Raw genomic sequence first — 9,360 nt, forward strand, 5'->3', positions numbered from 1 at the left:
AGAAGCACAATCCATCATTTGAAAATCACAGCAGCCAATTAAAAATTGAGGAAAAGGGGCTGAAGAAAAGTCAACTGTTTACCCTCTACTCCTCCCAACCCTTACCAGGTATCACATTTTCAATGGGAATTTATGTAAACAACAAACGTTAAACATAACGTCTTCTGCTCCAGATCCTGGCCATTCATGATAGTGGGAGTAGAGGCCATTGTCCCCGAGAGTCAGAACGAAGGGTTCGGGTCTCTTCTTATTTCAGTCACAGATATTCAGTCCTATTGGTTTCAGCTTGGAGATTAGAGAATATGATTATAAAATATTGAACAATAATCAAGACACTCACACTCTTGCACAATCTATCAGATTGAATCTATCAGATCAATCTATCAGATTCATTTCGATATGTAGCTACCTGCCTTCGTTACACTGGTGGTGGGAGAAGCACTCCCAGGGCTATGCTGCCTCTAGTGGAGTGGAGGATAAATACATAACTTTAAATAGAGTTTAAGTGGAGAGTCAAAATGGATAGCATAAAACTTGGATGAAAAATTGAGACGCTCTTTTCATTTCAATACAACGCTAAAGTAACTGTCTGCATCTAGACTGAGACTAGATAGCCAGCTACCTAGCTAACTCGGAAACAATTAGGCTATAAAAACACACAACAGTAACTGAACCACTTTAAAAGCACCAACTAGCTTCAGAGACAGGGAATAGGCTCAGTGACTGAGAGGAGGCCTAGCTAGCTTATATAGCATTAGCTAGTTAGCTGGCCTAGCCAGCCAAACCTGGTGAAAAACCTTGTTTGAGCTAGCTAGCTAAACTATCTAGCAACATTAGCTAACTACCTGATGTGAAACAACTCACCACACAGTAACGCTAACGTTAGGCTCACAGAAGACAAGCTTTCTACAGGCACTGATATAGCTAGCTAGCCTAAACTTCAACAAAAACCTAACATGTTTGCTACCACATGTAGCACAGGAAAATAGCTTGCTAGCAAGCTAGCTTTTTTATGTAACCTTTATTTAACTAGGCAAGTCAGGTAAGAACAAATTCTTGTTTTCAATGATGGCCTAGGAACGGTGGGTTTAACTGCCTTGTTCAGGGGCAGAACAACAGATTTTTACCTTGTCAGCTCAGGGATTCGATCGAGCAACCTTTCAGTTACTGGCCCAGCGATCTAACCACTAGGCTACCTGCCGCCACAGCTTGCTATAGATAAGATTATCTAAAATTGTCAGTGACTGATGATATGTACTGTAATTATGATAAATTGGTCTATTTAGCCTGAATGGATAATGTTAGCTAGCTCGTTTTTTTCTCACCTCCAACGCTTGGAAGAGCACTTTGGGACCTACTTCCCAATGTGTTTGACTGTGATCCTGGCTCAGTTGACATGCCAGTAAGCGAAATCGAACAGCTGATTGAGCTGTCATGTGACCGAATGCTACTGACAACGCATTCATGGGTCACCACAGAGACGTTTTGGTTGCTGACTCAAAGGGAATAAATACATACCCTGCCATCTCCCTCTGAGATTTAATGCTGCATTCAAAACAACTGGGAACTCGGCTAAAAAATGACAACTGGAAATGTTTTGTTTTGAACGGTCATCCATCTCGGGAAATTCCAATTTGGGAACTCGGGTCTCTTTCTAGAGCTCTGATTTTCCGACCTGAAGATCGCGCCATAAAACTCATGGTACCCTTCTCCAGCTCATATCTGTGTGAAGCTGGATTCAGTGCTCTCGATGACTCAGATTAAACTAAAATTGAGCTTTTTGGCCATCAAGGAAAACGCTATGTCTGGTGCAAACCCAACACATCCCCCCCGAGAACACCATCCCCACAGTGAAGCATGGTGGTGGCAGCATCATTTTGTGGGGATGTTTTTCATCAGCAGGGACTGGGAAACTGGTCAGAATTGAAGGAATGATGGAGGGCGCTAAATAGAGGGAAATTCTTGAGGGAATCCTGTTTCAGTCTTCCAGAGATTTGAGAATGGGACGGAGGTTCACCTTCCAGCAGGATAATGACCCTAAGCATACTGCTAAAGCAACACTCGAGTGGTTTAAGGGGAAACATTTAAATGTCTTGGAATGGCCTAGTCAAAGCCCAGACCTCAATCCAATTGAGAATCTGAGGTATGACTTAAAGATTGCTGTACACCAGCTGAACCCATTCAACTTGAAGCAACTGGAGCAGTTTTGCCTTGAAGAATGGGCAAGAATCCCAGTGGCTAGATGTGCCAAGCTTATAGAGACATACCCCAAGACACTTGCAGCTGTAATTGCTGCAAAAGGTGGCTCTAAAAGTATTGACTTTGGGGGGTGAATAGTTATGCACGCTCAAGTTTTCAGTTTTTTTGTCTAATTTCTTGTTTGTTTCCCAAGCAAAAATTATTTTGCATCATTAAAGTGGTAGGCATGTTGTGTAAATCAAATGATACAAACGCCCCAATTCCAGGATGTAAGGCAACAAAATAGGAAAAATTCCAAGGGTGGTGAATACTTTCGCAAGCGTGTGTAGAGTAGAGTGTGTAGATTGATAGCAGAAGAAAACTATAATCTCCTGGCTAATGCCATAGTCTATACTATAATCTACTGACTAATGACATATACATCTGTATTCTAATCTCCTGACTAATGCCATAGTCTTTACTACAATCTCCTGACTAATGCCATAGTCTTTACTACAATCTCCTGACTAATGCCATTGTGGTCGATATTCTAATCTCCTGACTAATAACATATAAATCTATATTCTAATCTCCTGACTAATGCCATAGTCTATACTCTAATCTCCTGACTAATGCCACAGTCTATACTCTAATCTCCTGACTAATGCCATAGTCTATACTCTAATCTCCTGACTAATCCCATAGTCTATACTCTAATCTCATGACAGCCATAGAAGTCTATATTCTAATCTCCTGACTAATGCAATAGAAGCCTATATTCTAATTACCTGTCTAATGCCATATAAATCTATATTCTAATCTCCTGACTAATGCCACAGTCTATGCTCTATTCTCCTGACAAATGCCACAGTCTACTCTCTAATCTCCTGACTAATGCAATAGAAGCCTATACTCTATTCTCCTGTCTAATGCCATAGTCTATACTCTAATCTTCTGACTAATGCCATAGAGGTCTATATTCTAATCTCCTGACTAATGTCATAGTCTATACTCTAATCTTCTGACTAATGCCATTGTGGTCGATATTCTAATCTTCTGACTAATGCCATAGAAGTCTATACTCTAATCTTCTGACTAATGCCATAGAGGTCTATATTCTAATCTCCTGACTAATGCAACAGTCTACACTCTAATCTCCTGACTAATGCAATTGAAGTCTATACTCTAATCTCCTGACTAATGCAACAGTCTATACTTTAATCTCCTGACTAATCCCATAGTCTATACTCTAATCTCATGACTAATGTCATATAAATCTATATTCTAATCTCCTGACTAATCCCATAGTCTATACTCTAATCTCATGACTAATGTCATATAAATCTATATTCTAATCTCCTGACTAATCCCACAGTCTACACTCTAATCTCATGACTAATGTCATATAAATCTATATTCTAATCTCCTGACTAATCCCATAGTCTATACTCTAATCTCATGACTAATGTCATATAAATCTATATTCTAATCTCCTGACTAATCCCATAGTCTATACTCTAGTCTCCTGACTAATGTCACAGTCTATACTCTAATCTAATGACTAATGCCATAGACTATACTCTAGTCTCCTGACTAATGCCATAGTCTATACTCTAATCACCTGACTAATGCCATAGAAGTCTATACTCTAATCACCTGACTAATGCCATAGAAGTCTATACTCTAATCTCCTGACTAATACCATAGTCTATACTCTAGTCTCCTGACTAATGTCACAGTCTATACTCTAATCTAATGACTAATGCCATAGACTATACTCTAGTCTCCTGACTAATGCCATAGTCTAATCTCTAATCTCCTGACTAATGCCATAGAAGTCTATACTCTAATCACCTGACTAATGCCATAGAAGTCTATACTCTAATCTCCTGACTAATACCATAGAAGCCTGTACTACTCTCCTGTTTAATGCCATAGAAGTCTATACTCTAATCCCCTGACTAATGCCATAGTATATACTATAATCTAATGACTAATGCCATAGACTATACTCTAGTCTCCTGACTAATGCCATAGTCTAATCTCTAATCTCCTGACTAATGCCATAGAAGTCTATACTCTAATCACCTGACTAATGTCATAGAAGTCTATACTCTAATCACCTGACTAATGCCATAGAAGTCTATACTCTAATCTCCTGACTAATACCATAGAAGCCTGTACTACTCTCCTGTTTAATGCCATAGAAGTCTATACTCTAATCCCCTGACTAATGCCATAGTATATACTATAATCACCTGACTAATGTCATAGAAGTCTATACTCTAATCTCACATTTTATACTCTAATCTCACATTTTATACTCTAATCTCACATTTTATACTCTAATCTCACATTTTATACTCTAATCTCACACCTCGTGTACAACTGATCATTCGGCCTATTTTCCTATAGTCTTCCCAAGTAGGCTGCCCCCTCTGGCTAGGCAGATAATAGTAATAGTACCCAAGGTTTGGAACCAGGTAAGCCTTAGGGTGGATCTTAGCTCAGGACGTGCAGTGATAGCGTAGAACCAGGTATGGGTGGATCTTAGCCCAGGACGTGCAGTGACAGTATAGAACCAGGTATGGGTGGATCTTAGCCCAGGACGTGCAGTGATAGCGTAGAACCAAGTATGGGTGGATCTTAGCTCAGGACGTGCAGTGATAGCGTAGAACCAGGTATGGGTGGGTCTTAGCTCAGGACGTGCAGTGATAGCGTAGAACCAGGTATGGGTGGGTCTTAGCCAAGGACGTGCAGTGATAGTGTAGAACCAGATAAGCCTTAGGGTGGGTCTTAGCCCAGGACGTGCAGTGATAGTGTAGAACCAGATAAGCCTTAGGGTGGGTCTTAGCCCAGGACGTGCAGTGATAGTGTAGAACCAGATAAGCCTTAGGGTGGGTCTTAGCCCAGGACGTGCAGTGACAGTATAGAACCAGGTATGGGTGGATCTTAGCTCAGGACGTGCAGTGACAGTATAGAACCAGGTATGGGTGGGTCTTAGCCCAGGACGTGCAGTGACAGTATAGAACCAGGTATGGGTGGGTCTTAGCCCAGGACGTGCAGTGACAGTATAGAACCAGGTATGGGTGGATCTTAGCCCAGGGCGTGCAGTGATAGCGTAGAACCAGGTAATGGTGGATCTTAGCCCAGGACGTGCAGTGACAGTATAGAACCAGGTATGGGTGGGTCTTAGCCCAGGACGTGCAGTGACAGTGTAGAACCAGATAAGCCTTAGGGTGGGTCTTAGCCCAGGGCGTGCAGTGATAGTGTAGAACCAGGTAATGGTGGATCTTAGCCCAGGGCGTGCAGTGATAGCGTAGAACCAGGTAATGGTGGGTCTTAGCCCAGGGCGTGCAGTGATAGTGTAGAACCAGGTAATGGTGGATCTTAGCCCAGGACGTGCAGTGACAGTATAGAACCAGGTATGGGTGGGTCTTAGCCCAGGACGTGCAGTGACAGTGTAGAACCAGATAAGCCTTAGGGTGGGTCTTAGCCCAGGACGTGCAGTGATAGTGTAGAACCAGATAAGCCTTAGGGTGGGTCTTAGCCCAGGACGTGCAGTGATAGTGTAGAACCAGATAAGCCTTAGGGTGGGTCTTAGCCCAGGGCGTGCAGTGATAGTGTAGAACCAGATAAGCCTTAGGGTGGGTCTTAGCCCAGGGCGTGCAGTGATAGTGTAGAACCAGATAAGCCTTAGCATCCACTTCACCAACAGTCACCCAGTTCTCATCATATCCACCAACATGTTTTTCCCTCTGAAAGATCAGTACTGGAGATCACAGGGACACAATTACAGAGTGACTGGATCCCACGAAGTGTGTCCTCCTCTGTTTGATGGCTGTAAATAAAGACATGGCTGGTTCCCCGCAGACCAGACCAACTAAAGACCAACTCTGCCTATTGAACTTGGCTGTTGACAATGCCTCTGAAGTGGTCAGATCCTCAAGAAAGAAGGGACCACGGCAACACAGCCTTTAAAGGGGCTTCTAAGTCAGACCAGAGTCTCCTCAGTAGGTGAGTCCCAAATGACCAGAGTCTCCTCAGTAGGTGAGTCCCAAATGACCAGAGTCTCCTCAGTAGGTGAGTCCCAAATGACCAGAGTCTCCTCAGTAGGTGAGTCCCAAATGACCAGAGTCTCCTCAGTAGGTGAGTCCCAAATGACCAGAGTCTCCTCAGTAGGTGAGTCCCAAATGACCAGAGTCTCCTCAGTAGGTAAGTCCCAAATGACCAGAGTCTCCTCAGTATGTGAGTCCCAAATGACATTCTATTCTCTATATAGTGCCCTACTTGAGACAGACAGACAGACAGACAGACAGACAGACAGACAGACAGACAGACAGACAGACAGACAGACAGACAGACAGACAGACAGACAGACAGACAGACAGACAGACAGACAGACAGACAGACAGACAGACAGACAGACAGACAGACAGACAGACAGACAGACAGAGGGAGAGAGAGAGAGAAAGAGAGAGGAAGAGACAGACAGAGAGAGGGGGAGAGAGGGAGAGAGACAGCGAGAGAGAGAGTTATTTGTATTTTAACTTTTTTGCACATCGTTACAATGCTGTATATAGACATAATATAACATTTGTAATGTCTTTATTCTTTTGGAACTTCTATGAGTGTCTATGAATGTTTACAGTTCATTTTTATAGTTTTTTTCACTTTTGTTTCCCATGCCAATAAAGCCCCTTGAATTGAATTGAATTGAGAGAGAAAGAGAGAGAGAGAGACAGAGAGAACAGAGAGAGACAGAGAGAGAGAGACAGAGAGAGAGAGAGACAGAGAGACAGAGAGACAGAGAGAGAGAGAGAGAGAGAGAGACAGAGAGAGAGACAGAGAGAGAGACAGAGAGAGAGAGACAGAGAGAGAGAGACAGGGAGAGAGTGAGAGAGAGAGAGTGAGAGAGAGAGAGAGAGAGAGAGAGAGACAGGGAGAGAGAGTGTGAGAGAGAGAGAGACAGAGAATACCATTTGAGTCAGACTCTACTGACTCTGTCAGCTCTTCCTGTGGATGACAGGGCTTCAGACAGCAGCCCCACCAGCCACCATGCACCATCCAGGCTCTTCCTTTTAGCAGAAGCCCATTGATGTTACTAAGAGTTATTAATTTACCCTAAGAGGAGACAGAGGATGCACAGGCCAAGACGGAGGGAGATGGGTGCCAGCCGGAGGAGTCGACTTCTTCCTCTTTCATCTGACTGTCAATGGGGCGAGCCAGGCACACTGTGTCTTCCCATGGGCACCAGGGTTACCCACGGCTACTTACCACGGCCTAAACAAAAAAGGCTGCTGCAAGGCGAGAGCGGGAAAAGGGATAGAGGGAAAGAGAGAGGGAGAAGGATTAAAAAGAGAGTTGGTGAGAGAGGACGCACGGCATCGTGGCATGTTAGCTGATAAACAACTCTGTTTTCACTTGTTTTTCTTCTCTGGAATGGTGTTTTTTTGTAGGCTGCGGTCGGTGAGATGATCGGCGGGATCTGTGGTGTGTTATTTGCTCTCCTCAAGGTAAAGTTACAACAGCTGTTTTACAGCCACTTCCTGGTCCTGTTGCCCCTACCAACCTCTGGGAAGCTGTTGGTGAGAGCCTTGACAAATAGCTCAAGGAACCATGACATTACCTCATAAAACCTTCTCCAAGAGCGTTTATTTTTAACTTTTTAAATTGTCTTAGTTCACTGAGTGCGACCTGAAGCGTCACCAGAAGAGCTTTGTTTTGTTAGTATGTGTTATCTCAGGCCAGGTGAGCTCTCTCATTCAGTTCCTGCGAAGATATTTCTCACATTCAGTGTCGAATATGATATTCAACTTTGAAGCCCATTGAGGGTCCATTGAGGGTCCATTGAGGCTCCATTGAGGGTCCATTGAGGCTCTATTGAGGGCCCATTGAGGGTCCATTGAGGCTCCATTGAGGCTCCATTGAGGCTCCATTGAGGTCCCAGTGTTTTCATAGGCTGAGAGAGGAGCTACTGGATGTGTCCTAAACATAGACTGTCAATGACAGTCCAGATCAGTCAATGGTCCTTCACTCAGTAGCAGCTCAGATTAGCAGGACTAGTTTAGGTTGAGGCAGTCCATCCAGTCAGAGTCCAGAGTAGACAGACAGACAGACGGACGGACAGACGGACAGACGGACAGACGGACAGACGGACAGACGGACGGACGGACGGACGGACGGACAGACGAAACAGAGCAGACAGACAGACAGACAGACAGAGCAGACAGACAGACAGACAGACAGACAGACAGACAGACAGACAGACAGACAGACAGACAGACAGACAGACAGACAGACAGACAGACAGACAGACAGACAGACAGACAGACAGACAGACAGACAGACAGACAGACAGACAGAGAAAATAATAATACCAGCAATGTATAAAAGCAGTTGCAGCTAAAAGTGTCCTGAGTTAGCCTCCAGCAAAGAAAACAAAAGCACGGCCCAGGGGACAAACTCACAGCCGGACCAGTGTGGATCCGAGTCACCACAGACTCCCGCCAGCCCGCGTCTCGTACGTCCAGTAAGGCTGCCAAACGACTGTAATTGAGGCCTAAAGACAAGTCTATACTACAGCCCTGAATAACTCACTGCTCACTGCTTCACTAGCAGCTGAATGGATGGTTCTGATCCTTTTACAGACCATTCCTTCTGCCCCCTCTCCTCTCTTTGACTCTCAGTTAGCCAAATGATCAAGTATTTTAGTGCTGCTACCTTATACCGTATTGTGACTATTTCTGTCCAGTGTCCATGAAAAAAAAAAATCAAATTTCTTATTTCCTTCAATTAAGTTTTTTTTTTTTACGATCTAACATGCCTACTGTATCTTTAAAGACTGACAGAGATGAGTCATGAACTGCAGTCTGCCGTCACCAGGTCTGATGAAGATGAAGATGAACAAGCTCGTTTCGACGTCTACTAAGTCTTCCTCAACATTGCCAAGACCATAACATTGACTCAATATTGGCCTGATGAAGATGAAGATGAAGAAGCGGATGATGGTATTGATGATGATGATGATGATGATGATGACGTGGTGGTGATGAAGATGAAGGGGAAACATACAGCGCATTCGGAAAAGTATTCAGACCCCTTCCTTTTTTCCACATTTTGTTATGTTACAGCCTTATTCTGAAATTGATTAAACATATGTTTTCCCCTCGTCAATCTACA

The sequence above is a fragment of the Salvelinus namaycush genome, unplaced genomic scaffold (assembly GCF_016432855.1).
Source record: "Salvelinus namaycush isolate Seneca unplaced genomic scaffold, SaNama_1.0 Scaffold1009, whole genome shotgun sequence".
Lineage (NCBI taxonomy): Eukaryota > Metazoa > Chordata > Actinopteri > Salmoniformes > Salmonidae > Salvelinus > Salvelinus namaycush.